The 15,802-nt window shown below is 34.2% G+C and overlaps 1 long non-coding RNA gene and 1 pseudogene across 3 annotated transcripts; one reads left to right on the top strand and one right to left on the bottom strand.

Annotated features, from left to right (window-relative positions):
- The first annotated feature begins 1,039 nt into the window (after positions 1-1,039).
- On the top strand, positions 1,040-2,465 carry LOC115963001 (annotated as a pseudogene).
- An 832-nt stretch (positions 2,466-3,297) lies between these two features.
- On the bottom strand, positions 3,298-15,802 carry LOC115978073. Of its 3 annotated transcripts, XR_004088633.1 has the most exons (5): positions 15,460-15,802; positions 13,849-13,932; positions 11,977-12,030; positions 7,113-7,217; positions 3,298-3,647 (listed from the first exon to the last, which is right to left on the bottom strand). It is a non-coding gene; the product is annotated as an uncharacterized LOC115978073 (long non-coding RNA). The 3 variants fall into 3 exon arrangements; XR_004088634.1 differs by lacking the exon at positions 3,298-3,647 and having other exon boundaries at positions 6,926-7,217; positions 11,977-12,065; XR_004088632.1 differs by lacking the exon at positions 3,298-3,647 and having other exon boundaries at positions 6,926-7,217.

Genomic DNA, 15,802 nt, shown 5'->3' with positions numbered 1-15,802 from the left:
TATCTCTTGTATGCCCATGCATGGTTTGCTTAAAAGAAAAATATGCAAAGAAAAAAAAAGCCAAAAAGATCAAAATGCTTTTAAATATGATTGCAAGCATGTATTCTAGGAGATGTGAGAGTTATAGGATGTACCTCGAAGGCGATAGTCCCCATCAAACAATTATGGTTGTGTGTGAGTTAAAGGGACTTTCTTATATCTCAAATCGTCATAACTAGTTGACACTTATGCAATCTTGCGATATTTTTCACACACAACACGCAATATTCTTTACTACTCTTAATACATGTGCAGGTACAATGTGATTTGGCCATCACAATCACCAATTCAGTTCATCACTCATCAGTAAAAACACAAACACCACAAGCACAAATTGTTAGATTTTGAGATTCACAAATATTATATTAGGTTTGGAAGGAAAGGATAGATTAAATACTTGTGAATTATGAAGGCTAGAGCAATGAAGTTGGGCTGGGTAAATCGAGCAACTGGCGGCAAGATGGGTCTCGCGTGGGCCGTGGCGGCATTGGTGTGGCCGTTTCCCGTTTAGGTATACAACGCCAACAGTTAACAGGGATGGGTCTGATGTCTGCGACTCTGCAAGATGGGTCTCTCTCTCATGTGGTGGTGGCGTGAGCGGCGGAGTGAATCTCTCTAAGTCTTGCCTCTCTCTTTTCTTTTTTCCTTTTTTCCTTCGTGTTTAACTTTTTTGCTTGTTCCATTTGGTTTTGCCATTTTGGACTGTTGGGTTTTCTTATTCTTTTCTTCTTCTTCTTTTTTTTTTTTTTTTTTTTTGAGATTTACATGGGCTTTTGACTGTGCTGACCAGCTATGGTTCACAAAACTAAGGGGGCCCAAGTCTTTTTTTTTTTTTTTTTTTTGAAAATTTTTCCTACTAATTTTTTTTTTTTTTTAGGCCCAGGTCCCCTTAGGCCTCCACCTGGGTCCGTCCTTGTGGCCTTCACCTTCGCTTCCTCACATCAAATGATCACAGTTTCAGAGCCAATAGGTTACAGCTGAGCTCTATCTACAATTTAGCATGGAACACACTCAACAGAGTTCACCCCACAACCACTTAGCAATTGTGCCCAATCCAGGGATGGGTCACCTAATCCCACTTGTTGAGCTCGCTAAGCAACTTGTCCTCCACCACGATTTCTTTGTCACCTTCATCATTACAACCGATGATGAGTCATCCATGAAACCTTAAAAAGTTGTCCTTGAATCCCTTCCTGATTCCATATCCTCCATCTTTCTTCCTCTTGTGAACTTTGATGACCTCTCCAAGGATGTTAAAATTGAGACTCGGATTGCACTTAGTCTCACATGGTCCTTCCCTGCTCTACGAGACTCAATCAAGGTCTTAGCTGACTCAACTCGGCTAATGGCCTTCGAAGTTGATGTATTTGGTTTCGATGCTCTTGATGTAGCTGAAGAATTCGGTGTTTCGTCTTACATTTTTTTCACTGTAAATGCGATGTCATTGTTGTTAGGCTTTTACATACTATTGATGAAAGGTTTTCTTGTGAGTACAGAGACTTGCCTGAACCAGTGAAATTACCTGGGTGTATGCCAATCCAGGGGAGTGATTTACCTAACCCAATGCAAGATAGAAAGAATGTGGCCTACAAAAGGATGCTATTCAATGTCAAACAAGTCCATCTTGCCATTGGAATTATGGTTAATAGCTTCATGGATTTAGAGCCTGGTGCTTTTAAAGCTTTGAATGAAGTTGGACAAGTTAAGCCATTAGTTTACCCTGTTAGACCACTAGTCTAGTCTTGTTCAGATCGTGGGGTTAATGAGTCTGAGTGTTTGAGGTGGTTAGATAAACAACCAAATGGGTCTATGTTATATATTTCATTTGGTAGTGGTGGGACTCTTTCACATGAGCAACTAAATGAATTGGCCTTGGGACTTGAAATGAGTGGGCAAAGATTTCTTTGGGTTGTTAGGAGCCCACATGAAATAGCACCCAATGCCAGTTTCTTTAGCATTTAAAGCATCGAGGACCCCTTTGATTTTCTTCCCAAGGGGTTCTTGGAGAGGACCAAAGGTGTAGGGCTAGTTGTGCCCTCTTGGGCTCCTTAAATACGTGTCTTGAGCCATGGTTCAACCGGGGGGGGGGGGGGTTCTTGAGTCATTGTGGGTGGAACTCAATCCTAGAGAGCATTGTCAATGGCGTGCCATTGATTGCATGGCCTTTCTATGCGGAGCAAAGGATGAACGCTACATTGCTAGCTGATGATTTGAAGGTTGCATTTAGGGTCAAAGTGAATGATAAGGGCTTGGTGGGACATAAAGACATTGCAAACTATGCGAGAGGCCTAATTGAAGGAGAAGAAGGGAAATTGTTTTGGAACAAAATGGAAGAGCTAAAGAATGCAGCTGAAAAGGCATTAAGCAAAGATGGGTCATCTACAAGTGCTAGCTTACTAGAAAATGATAATAAAGGATCAGCATGATGTGATTTCTTGTGCTTTGTCTTGAATTCATTTCAAAGTTTTTTTTTGGGTCAAATGCTAATACTTGTCTTTGCTATAGCTTCAACACCCAAACACACAGATAGTTAACCTAACGGCCAAATGGCCAGTTTGGATGGAAGGGGAGGAAGAGTGAGATAGAAAAAAAAAATTTATTCCTATTTAAATAGTTTTTCATTTTATTTATTTAAGAATCCGAAAAATATCAATTGATGTCATTTTCAAAATCCCTAACGGTACAATATGATGAAATTAGAAAGAAGGATGTTGAGGACAAAATTTTCACGCCATATAGCTTTATTTCATTAGCAACCTGCACCATATCAATATTATCATAGATTTTGGGTAAATCTATTTCAAAACCCAAAAGAGCCCATAATTACCAAAAACGACGCCAAAGCCTATGGTCCAATACCCATGGCGATTTTATCTCATCAAAGCCCACGGTTCAAGCTCATGGCACATCATCTCATTTTCAACTCATGATCCAAGCTCATGAGTCTCATCGGGGGAACTTTGGAAGTTGTGGTTTGGAGGGTCAAGAAGTATGTTCAGTAAAGCTCCAGTAGTTCAAAGTTGATAAAGAAAACATGTTGCTTGACATGTCTTCCCCAATTCCCTTAACTCTGATGGGTTAGTGTGCAATAGGTAACATCTCGTAAGCCTCTCATATCACATAACACTTAAAATGATAAAACTCCCTATTGCTCTTTACCTAAAACTTAATGTTCATTATATAATCTAATTATATTATTTAAATCAATACCAAACACATGCCTAAATTCTATTAGTTATCTCTATATAATATCTCATCCAACATTAAATGCTCTCCTTACTCTCCAAACTTTGGTCATAATACAAAGAGACCATAGTTACATCTCTAAACCTTCATCAAACATCAACCAACGAATTTATTACTTACCAAAATTATAATGTAATAAAACCGTAGACTAAACATATAATTTTTCAAAAGAAAAAACTTAGTCAAAAAGTATTAGTAACAGCTCTAGCAGAAGCTGTCTTAACTCCAGCAGCAGTTGCCTTAACTTCAACAAAAGCTGCAACACCTCCAGCAGGAGTTGCAACACCTCTAGTAATAGCTTAGGCAGTTGACATATCCATAGTGACATCATCAACCCATTAATGCCCAATCCCAGCAACTACCTGCTATACCAAAAGAAGTAAGGATCACATAAAAGAAATCTCACCATTTTAAGCCAAATATTTAACCTTCAGCTGCAATACCAGAAATAGGAGGATCCCATAAAAGTTATCTTATCATTTTCAGCCAAACCCATGAATTTAATGCTGAATCTTTCCTCCAGCGGAAGCTATCATTCAGGTGACATCATCTAGCAGTGTCAATTGTTGCAGCAGCTACTGCTGTACAGCTGATAGCTGTTTCAGCTGTTATACAGCAATGACTAACAACTGTAACAACAACTCCAGCAGCATTAAAGATTCAAACTTTCTTCTTTTAGCTAAAATCCAAAAACCCACTAAGGAAATCACTCATTTTGCTAAAAACCTTTCCCTATTTGCTGATTTTCCCTTCAACTAATTCAAATTTAGTTAAATACTTGGCTCTATATAAAGAGGACCAAGCAACACACAATTCACCATACCATTACCCCATCAAATACTTACTCTCTCATCCTCAATATTATGAAATTTCATCATTTTGCTATCCATAAACACATCTCCATACTCCTCATTTTCTTACAAGAATCTCTTAGTAAACAACCACGCAACACAACACACCACCACTAACCATCTTATGCTTATTCCCTTTCTCTCCATATTCATAAAATGCCTATATTTTTTTGCCCATAAACACATTTCCATTTCTTTCTCCATTTCTCTTACAAAATCTCTTTTCTTAGAAAACAACATAACCCATGACATAACACTCGAACACCACTACTACCCATCTAATGCTCATTCTCTCATTCTCTACATTTTGAAATATCATCATCTTGCTGCCCATATCCCTAAACATATCCTTCTCCATTTCTCTTACAAAATCTCTTCTCTTAGAAGGAAACGTAACCCATTATCATAAAACAAAAGCCACTCCAGAAGCAACTATAATCTCATGTATTTACTATATTTAGTCTCAATATCTCTCACACTTCCATATATTTTACAAACACACTCCTCACAAAATATTCAAACATACTTCTCATATAGCTTCAACAAACTTCATATCTCACAAAGTATCTCTATACAATATCCATATTCAACAAAGTATATATATATATATATATATATATATATCTCATACATATTACAAACACCATATCTTACAAAACATATATATATATATATATATATATATATTTCTTACCATCTCCATACATTTAAAAAGATATCAAACACTCTTCCAAGAACATGTTACAAAGCCCTTCTCATGGAAGGCATATAATTATAATGCTAAAAACTCCATCTTATGAAAGGCAAAAACTTATAATACTAAAAGTCCTTCTCATGGAAGGCAATATCACTTATATTTGATTAAAAACTAAAAGAGCATTACATGAGGAAAATCATTTAAGTGCATGATAAAAGGCATAAACTTAACCAACCTATGCACACAGTTGGACATATTCTCTCTCCCACCAGTTGCACCCATTTTTCCCTTTCAATCATGAAGTCACCATGAAAGGACTTATAATATCATACTATACCGCTAGACTCATTTTATTATGCTGTTGAAATGTATTTTACTTCAATTATTGAGCCACAAACCAATACATTTTACTTCAATGTATTTTATTAAGCCATAAACCACAATTATTGAATATATTTTACTTCATTATCATTGTACCACTAGACTTATGTTATTATGCCACTGGAATGTTATCAGTTCACTGGCGCTATACAACTGGAGCCACAAATCATATAAAGCGATGCTATAGTTGGAACCACAAACCATACTAAGATAAGTCGAGGTTTCTCTATCTTTGATATCACATTATTAAGTATATGTTAACTCATTATCACTATACTGCTAAATGCAAGTTACTCTAAGAATTTCTTAATTTTTAACAAACATGGATTCACTAATATTTCACTAATGAATGTAAAAATATTGACAAATTGAACCCATCTCGCTACTGGACATACATTATTTGGACATGAACCACCACTGGACATATATTATTCGGACAAAAACCACTGCTAGACATATATTACTTGCACATGAACCATGGCTAGACATAAACTATTTGACATACATTATTTGAACATACTTAATTGCTGGACATACCGTAATATGTTAACTGAATTTACCACTATTGGATATGGACTATTGGACTCATCCCATTACTGGACATATGACATTTAACTAATTATTCTCTAATATTGGACATCACTTAATATGTATAATAATGATATTCAACTCATCATTTAATCAAAGCTATTATGCTAAACATATTATTTATTTATTTTAACCGTTATCATGATTCTTAGATTTTGGGCTTTATCCATTTTGTAGGCTTAAAAATGCACCGAAAACCATTGGTCTATGTGGCCCAATGTCGAGTTTTGGATTGAACTTCCCAAAACAAATTCAGGTCTAGCAAAATCATCCCTTCAGCAGAAGACACGTGGCTACGTGTAAAAACCGCCCCCGACAAAGGATATATTATATTGAATATGTAAAAGTTATAGGAATAAAATAAATAAAGAAGATCCCTTACAGTACAATGTGATGAAATTAGACAGAAGGATCATATTGAATATGTAAAAGTTATAGGAATGAAATAAATAAATCAAAAGTTGAAAAATTAAATAGTTGAACAAAGTTAAAACATCTAATTTTTAAATTAGCTAAAGAGATATTTCTCTATAACATGAAAACTAAAGTATGAGGTGGTATTTTCAATTAAATTGTTGAACAAAGTTAGATCAGCTAATTTGTAAATTAGCTAATTTAAAAATGAGATGTTTTAATAATAACTCACTCACATAAGAGCATTAGCATCGGCTATATTAAAAAAATTGTTATTTTAACACTTTAAAAAGTTTCTTTATCTATTCTTAACACACCATTTAGAGCACTAGTATCAGGTGTATTAAATACTAAAGTAACTTTAGCATTTAGCACACCAAATACAAAAAATCACCTTCACAATATTTGTTAAATGAAAATTGGCATTTGTTATAGTGATGTTGTTATAACAAAAGTGTGCAATGAGATGCTTTATTAATATTTGTATATTTTTTATTTAAACTTTCTCTCTCTTTTATGACAATTGGAAACTGAAGAAGAGAAAAATCATCCTCGTTTATGTAATAACTGAAGAAGAGAAAAACCAGCATCGTCCATGTAATGGACAACCACAGCGAACATTGAATGAGTTCCCCATAAATGACATGAGTAATAGTTAACATGCCAGACAAGCAAAAACGTAACCAAAGGACCAACGAGCAAAAGATCATTGAATTCTATAACACTCTAGCATTCATTACTAACAGATCCATAATCATAAAGAGGCATTTACTCCCATCCTAAAGGGCAGAGACCTATAAAAAGGTATAAACAATTAGGGTAAAGGTAAGCAACATATGCACAACAACTCTCTAGCTAAATGGAAATTTCTCTATACAATTGAGTTTTGATCTTACTAACTAGCTTGTCAGAGGCTCCTTGGCATACATCACATCGGTGTACTCCAAGTCTACTTATTCCTTTTTGTAGGATTTCACGGCTACTGACTTGATGTCGCCCATCTGTATTGACAAGGAGTTCATATGACGATTTTCTATATCATTAGAAGCTATGCAAACTTTCTCTCTCTTCTGTTAAGAATAAAATAAGAATTAAAATAAATAAAGAAATAATATTTAAATAAAAAAATGTAATGTAGATCGAGTTTATTGTAAAGTAGTGTGTTAAAATAAATAAAGTAATTTTTTAATATTTTAAAATAATATTTTTTCACTAATGCTCAGTTAATGCTGATGCTGATGTTGATGTTGTTAAGAGTAATCCCAAACTTATGGAGCACGCACGGTGTTTTATATCCATATAATACATAATAAAATTCATAAAGTATACCTTAACCCTATACAAATAAGATGCAACGGAAGCCATATGCATCATACATTACTTATCTCTTTCGGTTATGGGAATTCGAATAGTACTTTTAACTTTTTTTCAATGCAACTATTCGATGAGGTATTCCATGAGCACCTCAGTGTTATTTTTATTAAGAAAAACGACAATCTATAACTAACAAGTAACAAAAAGGGTTTAGTCAAAAAATGCCTCCTATGCACTTTTTTTTTTGCTGGGTAAATGCGAGGGATAGAACTCCCGAGCTAAAGGTACACAATGGAACCAGGTGCCACTAGGCTACAAGGCCCAGTGGCACCTCCTATGCACTTTACTTCTTGAAGCAACTACACCATTCATCTTTGCTTCCACCAAATTTCTTCCTATATATTCTCTAACAGGCTTGTCTCAACCTTCTTAATTATTTGTTGAAGTGAACTGTCATCATAATTGCCCTCCCTTCTAGTTTCAAGCATCTTAATTATTTCTTCCTATTCCTTTTATTTCCCTACCACCAATAATTTGAAAGGTCACATTTAAATTTTTTGAAGATAATGTCGTCATATTTAATTTTAAATCATTTTCAATCATATAAGGTGAAAGAGTGAACTCAAAACACCATAATATTTGTAATTAAAGCTTCATGAACTCATGTGATTATGTCATTCACTACAAAAAATGAGGTCTATAGCCGCGTTTGCAAAACGCAGCTATAGACCTTAAAAACGTAGCTATAGGTTATGAGCCGTGTTTTCAAACATGGCCTATCCTGCGTGACAATAGCCCCCTGCGGGAATCTATAACTGCATTTTTATAAACGTGGCTACAAATAACCCTATAGCTGCATTTTATACCCCCTATAGCTGCGTTTTTCCACAACCCATAAGCTGAGACCTATAGTTGTGTTTTTGCAAAAAACACGGTTATAGACCTGCTTTGGGCTGCGTTTAAAATGCAGCTATAGGTCCAACTTATAATTGCGTTTTAAATGCAGCCCAAAGCGGGTCTATAGTCGCGTTTTTAACAAAAGCGAAGCTATAGGTCTTAGCTTATGGGTTGTGAAAAAACGCAGCTATAGGGGGATAAAAAACGCAGCTATAGGTCTCGACTTGATGTCACTATATTGACCACATTTGCTGCTTAAAGCAAGAAACTAACAAGGTCTAAAACAAGGCCACAACAACATACTATATCCATATGACTACCACGGTACAGTATTTACTATAGATACTACTATAGTAATCCTAGACCAAAGTCCAAGCATAGGATGACTACAAAAACAACAGTAACAAACACAATATATTATATCATACTTTAGCAACTACATTATTTAACTTTAGCCGCTCTAGGGTACTGTTTGAGCTTCGAGTAATAATTAGGTTTTTATTTTATTTTTTATTTTAACATAACAGTGGATGATCTCACGTAGGTTTCAAAAAAAAAAATTCTTGATTAGGATGGAAAGTATACAATAGTATAGATATAAATTTTTTTTTTTTTTTTTTTTTTTTTTTTTTTTGCTGAGACAATAGTATAGATATCATAGACATTCACATTTTTGTATATTATATAAAACGTAGTAAGGGGAGCTAAGGGAAGGGTGTTTTAAAAAATATTTTTAAATAAATAAAATACAGGAAATTAAGGCATTGCCAAATCATGTATAAACGTGTTGAAAGTCAAAGGAACAATGCTAGGCCTAGTACATGCTCCCTGCAGCAATAAGGTGCTAAGCAGGAAGCAAGCACAAATCATCAAGAGAAGCTGCCATCAACATCAAGTGTAGTGCAAAGTGCACCACAACAAGAGAAGCTGCAATCTAGTGCAGCTCAGAGTGCACTGCAGTATCAAGGGAAGACTCAAGATGCAGTTATAACAAAAACTGATCATTCATTCAATTCATTTTGATCTATACCACATTTTGATCAAATCATTCATTCAATTCAAGGGATGATGTCACATGGACTAGAATCAAGTAATTGCTGGACACGTGTAACACTTAGGTGATTTTGATTGTAACAAACTTTCCCTCCAAAACAGGGAGTTAGTTATTTTTCTGTTTTGTATCAGATTGTATATAAAGGGTAGGAGTAGCAGTTAGTTGTATTGTATTCCTTCAAAATCAATGAAATTCAGTTTCTATTTAGAGAGAGAGAGAGAGTCTTGAATTTTACAAAACGTCTTCAAATTTGGTTGCCTTTTAAAGAAAAATATTATATCCATAATATTTTCACAATAATTTAAAAGTTATTATGAAATCAACTTCCAAAATAACATATTAAAAATTGCTTTTTTTTTAATTTTTTTTTTTATGAATATTTTGGGTAATTTACAACGTTTAAGACTTAGGCCCACTTCATTTAACCTTTGGGATCGATGTTGTTGGTGGTAATAACTAATAATTTTCCTAGAATGTGCACAGGACTTCAATTCGTTTGTATACATTGATCGTGACTGGTTAGTGGCCAGCCCCACATTGATCATGCATATATGTTTGCTTTCGATTAAAGGCTTTAATAGGGTCCATGACTAAAGGGCAGGTCCTACCGTCCTAGGGGTCTTAATTAAAAGACAAAATCAAGTTCTTTAGATATATAAATTATATTATATGGTGGAGTTGTACAAAAATTTTGTTCTAAAGACGGTGATTTGGCTTCTGATATGGGGCTGCATTGTGTTGTGCTTGTGTCCACTTTAAACAAAAGAAAAAAGTAAGTTTTAAAATTGTGTTAGATCTCTATGTAGGTTGTGTTGACAAAATAAGAGACTAGTGTCAAATATAGTACAGAATATGGATAGAGATTGTTTGTACGTACAAAGGTTTTGATTGAAATAGTACTAATATCATTTTACTTAGTAAAACCAAAAGGGTTCATGTTAATTAAATTGACATCATGACTATCAACTTTTTTTAGGGATAATCACTTACAATTATATAAATATACAATGACACTGCAAGTGTATGATAAACTGATGTATATATACATACCTATGTATTTTTCCATTAGTTTTGTTAAATTTTCTTGTAAAATAAAATGAGGAAAAATTATATCTTTGCAGTTGCAAACACACAAACCATATGTCTACATTGTGCATAAATCTTACTTTGCAAACTGAGTCCCTACTTAATTGAAATCAGAATGTCTCGATCAAAATAAAACCATCAAGCTTTAATGAAGCACGAACTTTTGTAAATGAAATTGGCTATAAAAATTAATTTAACAAAGTGATGGGGCTTTTAAACTGATTCTATATTATTTTCCTTCAAAACAAAATCTGAGAAGAAACAAACAATAAGTTTTTCCCCCTTTTCTCCGAGGTGATGTTATTGGTGATCAAATTTCATATATATATATATATATATATATAGAGAGAGAGAGAGAGAGAGAGAGAGAGAGAGAGAGATCCAAACCTAATTATTATATCATACTTTAACCTAATTATTACTCTATTCACTTTAGCAACTACATTATTTAACTAATATATTACCACAAATATAATATATCATACTCTTTTTTTTTTTTTTTTTTGTGCATGATTGAGGTAAGAATATGAGGATGTAGCAATATGGGAATTGGTACTGAACGTATATCCTAAAGGGGAAAAAAAAAAGAATTAGAATAATCAGCTAGGCAGGTTACTATTCGAGGAGGAAAATTCGAGAAAAAATAAAAATAATAGTAGAGAAGAACGAGGTTGTGGGTTTCAGGACAAATTACACTCAAAAGCTTTATTTATTTATTTATTTTTTGATAAGTTACGCTAAAAATATGCCAAATTGATGGTTTATATCAATAATGTCAAAATCCTATAGTTTTACTCTAGTTTGTGCTGTACAAGAACTAGGCTGAAACCCCGAAAATACAACAATCTTTAGACAAATAATTTCATCTTGCCAAGAAGAATGCAACTAACACTAGGCACGTCATCTCAAAATGATATCATATAACAAATATCATAGCAATTAAGGACTAATTACATCGGCTTAGGCAACCCATAAGCTCAAATGTCATCTTTATGCGGTATTCCCATAAGCTCAATAGCAAAAGTGAAAGCCATACAAAGGCTATGCACAATTTGAGATGGCATCAACTTACCACGAGGGTGTGGCATCAATATGGACTTCCCATCCTAAAGCTAAAAAGCCATGGATTTTTGCTATTAGTTTAATTCCAAGGTTAAACTAATAGCAAAAATGTATGATAAGTTTTGACTAATTTGAGATAGTAATCAAGGAACCAACAGATAAATTCAAGCCTTCAAGGATAAAATAGAAAGCTCATGGATTTATGGCCATTAAAATGTGTACTGCTTTTATAGAGATATCAAAAAAATAAATTGATGCATAATTTTGGCACATCATATGGCATGAGGCTAGCATTAAAAAGATTTGCAATACTTGATAATGCAAAGAACAAAATCTATATGACTCACCTTGTTGGTGGTGATGGAAGATGGCAGTGATGCAACAGCCACAGACCACTCAACCTTTAAAACATCAAAGATCAAAGTTTCCACATGTCCTAGGATAATTAGGAATAAAAAGTTCATAAATGAATGTCTAAAAAAAAAAAATTGAAACTAGAGAAAAATTGCTCAAAGCTGCACTACATTTGATCCACATCAGAACTCAATTCCTAGGCCAGTGAGACATTGAAGATCTTAACACGAGGATACAAGACTTAGTTATAAAGGTGAAAACAACATCAATAGCAACTAGACAGGGTCTGAATGTGCACAAATTTTACAAATATAAACTTTTTTTTTCAAATCATGGGAATCAAAGGAGTTGAAAGCCAACCCTTTCAATCTTCCTCTTGTTTCTCTTTCTTTTTTCCTAAATCATCAAAAGGTTTCTCAGAACCAAATTCAGGTTGATTTTGATAGCTTTCCTACATTATAGTATAGGTGGCAACTTATATGGTTGAAATCACATTCAGCAGAGGTTCTTTTTATTCAACTTAAAGGAATCCAACAATTCTAGAAATTACCATTATTTGCTCATTTCCCTTATTTTGCAGGAGCTAAGAAGTACAATAGGGACTGCCTCTTGTCTTACAAAGCTGTTATAAAAGTCTATGTATAAGAGGACTGATTCCTAAAACCCTAGTAACTTCAAATCACAGCCCTTAACTAAATCTAATCCTAACCATATACATTAGCTAAAAGAAAAATAAATAGAAAGTCAAACATCCTCAAAAACCCTAGCTCTACTAGCAAAAACAATACCCCTAAATAACTGCTATAGTGCTGACCAGAACCATAACTTAAGTACCTGTGATCAGCAATAGCTGTACAGCACAATAAATAGTCTCCCCTCCCCCTTCCCCTTTTCTTTCCAAAGAAAAAAAAATGTCCAGCATGAGCAAGGTCCTATCATGACATACACATCATGAAGTATTCTCACTGTATGGAATAGAATCCGTATGTCTGATATAAATTAAAAGTCCTATTCTCCCATTCACATCGCCTAAGAGCTAAGTGACTAATTCTGCATTCAAAAGCCCTAAGTGGCTAAGTCGGCATAGCAAACAATTAGGCATCTTGAATGTATCTTCAGAATTTTCATGAGACACTCACATTGTACACTATTAAGGGCTGAAAAACTTCTCATATCTGACCTCCACAGTGTTATGCTTGTTCATGCTATTTATATGAAAACTTATGAGAAGAAAATACAAAAACCAAAAAAAAAAAAATTGTAAGTTAAAGCTTTAATCAGGTTAAATATGTTTAGTGCCAATCACCCATACTTCAATATATGTTTCAATATAGAGCTGCCAGTGAAAAATGGAACTAATATTGAATGTGCTGTGGAGAGAGAGAGAGAGAGAGAGAGAGAGAGAGAGAGAGAGAGAGAGAGAGAGAGAGAGAGAGAGAGAGAGAGAGAGAGAGCACTATTTATTGCACATTTTCTTTGAATATTAATCTTAGGTTTTTATAGTTTCCAATGAAGATAGTTGAAGTTTTAACTTACACACATGACCCTGCCACCCCATTTGTGTACACTGTTATTCTCACAGAAGCTTAAGGTGCTTGGGTACTCTAGACCTTAATAAAGAATATCTCAGTCTCCTTCTGGTTTCTAGTGTAATCAATCTTAAATATGCTTCTACCCAAAACACAATTAAAATAATGTGAAAAGCAAGCCAAATGCAATCTTGAGCACCTGAAGATTTAAAAAGGGTACACACAGATGCCTAATTACGTTCAATGCAAACACCAAAGAAGAATAGGATGACATAATCATTTAGAGAAAATAAATTTGTAAAATTATATGCAGAAGATGAATGATCAGTATTATACCTTACGAATAGTAAAGGTTCGCAGTAAGTGTTTGAACACAAGTAAGGGAGCTTGAGAACAACTGGTCACAAATTCTCAAATAACCTGTGACACGATAATCGGGAGAAACTCAATGGAAACATAAAAAAGATTATAGAATGCCCATATGCCCAGGGTCCACCTTTTAGACAAGAATACGAAAAGAATCAACATAAATGTAGGGTGAAGGGAATTCAAAGCATGAAGTGAAATAAAAGAACATGACACCAGCATGGAGACATTGTGTAAACTAGAAATTTAGAGATATGAGGAAATCTGGAATTCAAAAAAGAAAGATATCTAAAATCCAATAATTGGATTATAGCATGGCAAAATTCCTGCCTGGTCATGCAAACAAGAACTAATTATGCATTATTACAAGTTTTATAGAAAGGAATAAGTGTTCCAATACAGGCGAGCATAAATTTCAAAGTTTTAATCCATTAAACATTATCCAAACAAAGAGGACCAATATATATGCTAGTTGGTGTGCATAAGCTTAAAAATTTATTCTAGGCCATATTAGCTTTTCAATGTGCCATGTCAACACTATCTGCTACATATGCAATTTATTTAATTTCAAACTGACTGTTAGTTGAAATTAAAGGAAAATACTATCACACTCACACTATCACACACATAGTACACACAAAAAATACAAGAGAAAACATGACTTGAAGTCAAGATTTTGTGTGAAATAAATAGTGCTCCAAAATTAATACCTTTTACAATTTTCAGGGACTAAGTAAATCTCAACTCTCTAAATTTGAGGTAAGAAAATTGAACTTGGACCAAATTACAAGGACAAAAATGATTTTAACCATTAATTTACTAATAGACAGCAATGAAATGAAAATTTAATGCAACTTGAGAAGTAGAATAGCACATTCTATCCTAAAATAATTTTCCCCTGATGAGATCAGAGTAACAGTAAACCTGTTTCTAAGGATACCAAGCATGATTCAACAGTTCCCTACCTAAAACCACAAAATGCAAACTAACATGTATTTAACCTTTTCATTTATTTATCATATATTAGGACCACCTAGACACATAAAATGACAAGGAGAGCTTCACTGCATCAATCATCCTTGACCAACAGAAAATTCAAAATATCATCCCCTAAAGCTTGAACATAAGTTGTTTTGTAATTTCAATAAAAGAATAAAATTGAAGTTAAGACTGATTACCTAGCACAATAAGACAAACTAAACAATAAGCATAGTTACATAGATCAAGCAGATCGAGGAAGAACATTGAACGCACCCAAGTGGTACAATTGAGGCTGGAATCACAAACTTTCAAATACCCAATTCATCAAACTGGTCTAAAAAAAAAACCCAGATAATAAATAATTCTTAACTTATTCCCTTGTTCCACTATATCTATTAGTAAAATCCAATCCGCTTCAGCTTTCTTCAGATTAAAAACATTCTCCGTTATCTCAATTATTTGATACTTTGAGATCCAACCTCCCAAATACACAACAACACACCAAAACCACTAAATCAAATTCAATGCAATAAACAAAAACCCACATACAAAATTCTTAGAATTTAGCAACCTAGATGAAAAAAAATACAATAAAGTTACCTTCTTGGGATCAATCTTAGCTTGCTTCTTCTGAACCTGGTGGTACAACTGTGCTGCGAGCTTTTCACAAACCTGGCATTTGATGTATGGAATGTCACCCAAATTTGGATGGGAGGAAGGGGATTTGGAGATTTGGGTGGAAAGGAAATCAAAGAGGGTGGAAGTGAGGGAAGGAGGGGAGAAGGCGATTTCGAAGTGGGGAGTGTGTTGGATGGGAGAGGGAATGGAAAGGGAAATGGGTCAGAGCATGGAGGCGTCAAGTTGCGTGGCATAAAGCACAGCAGCGAGATTAGGGATTGAGAGCTAGGTTGAGAATGAGTTAAGAGTTTTTGTGAATTTAGGG

Source organism: Quercus lobata, chromosome 2 (genome assembly GCF_001633185.2).
Source record: "Quercus lobata isolate SW786 chromosome 2, ValleyOak3.0 Primary Assembly, whole genome shotgun sequence".
Classification (NCBI taxonomy): Eukaryota; Viridiplantae; Streptophyta; class Magnoliopsida; order Fagales; family Fagaceae; genus Quercus; species Quercus lobata.
Note: the sequence above shows the minus strand (reverse complement) of the source record. Positions and strands in the feature narration are given on the sequence as shown.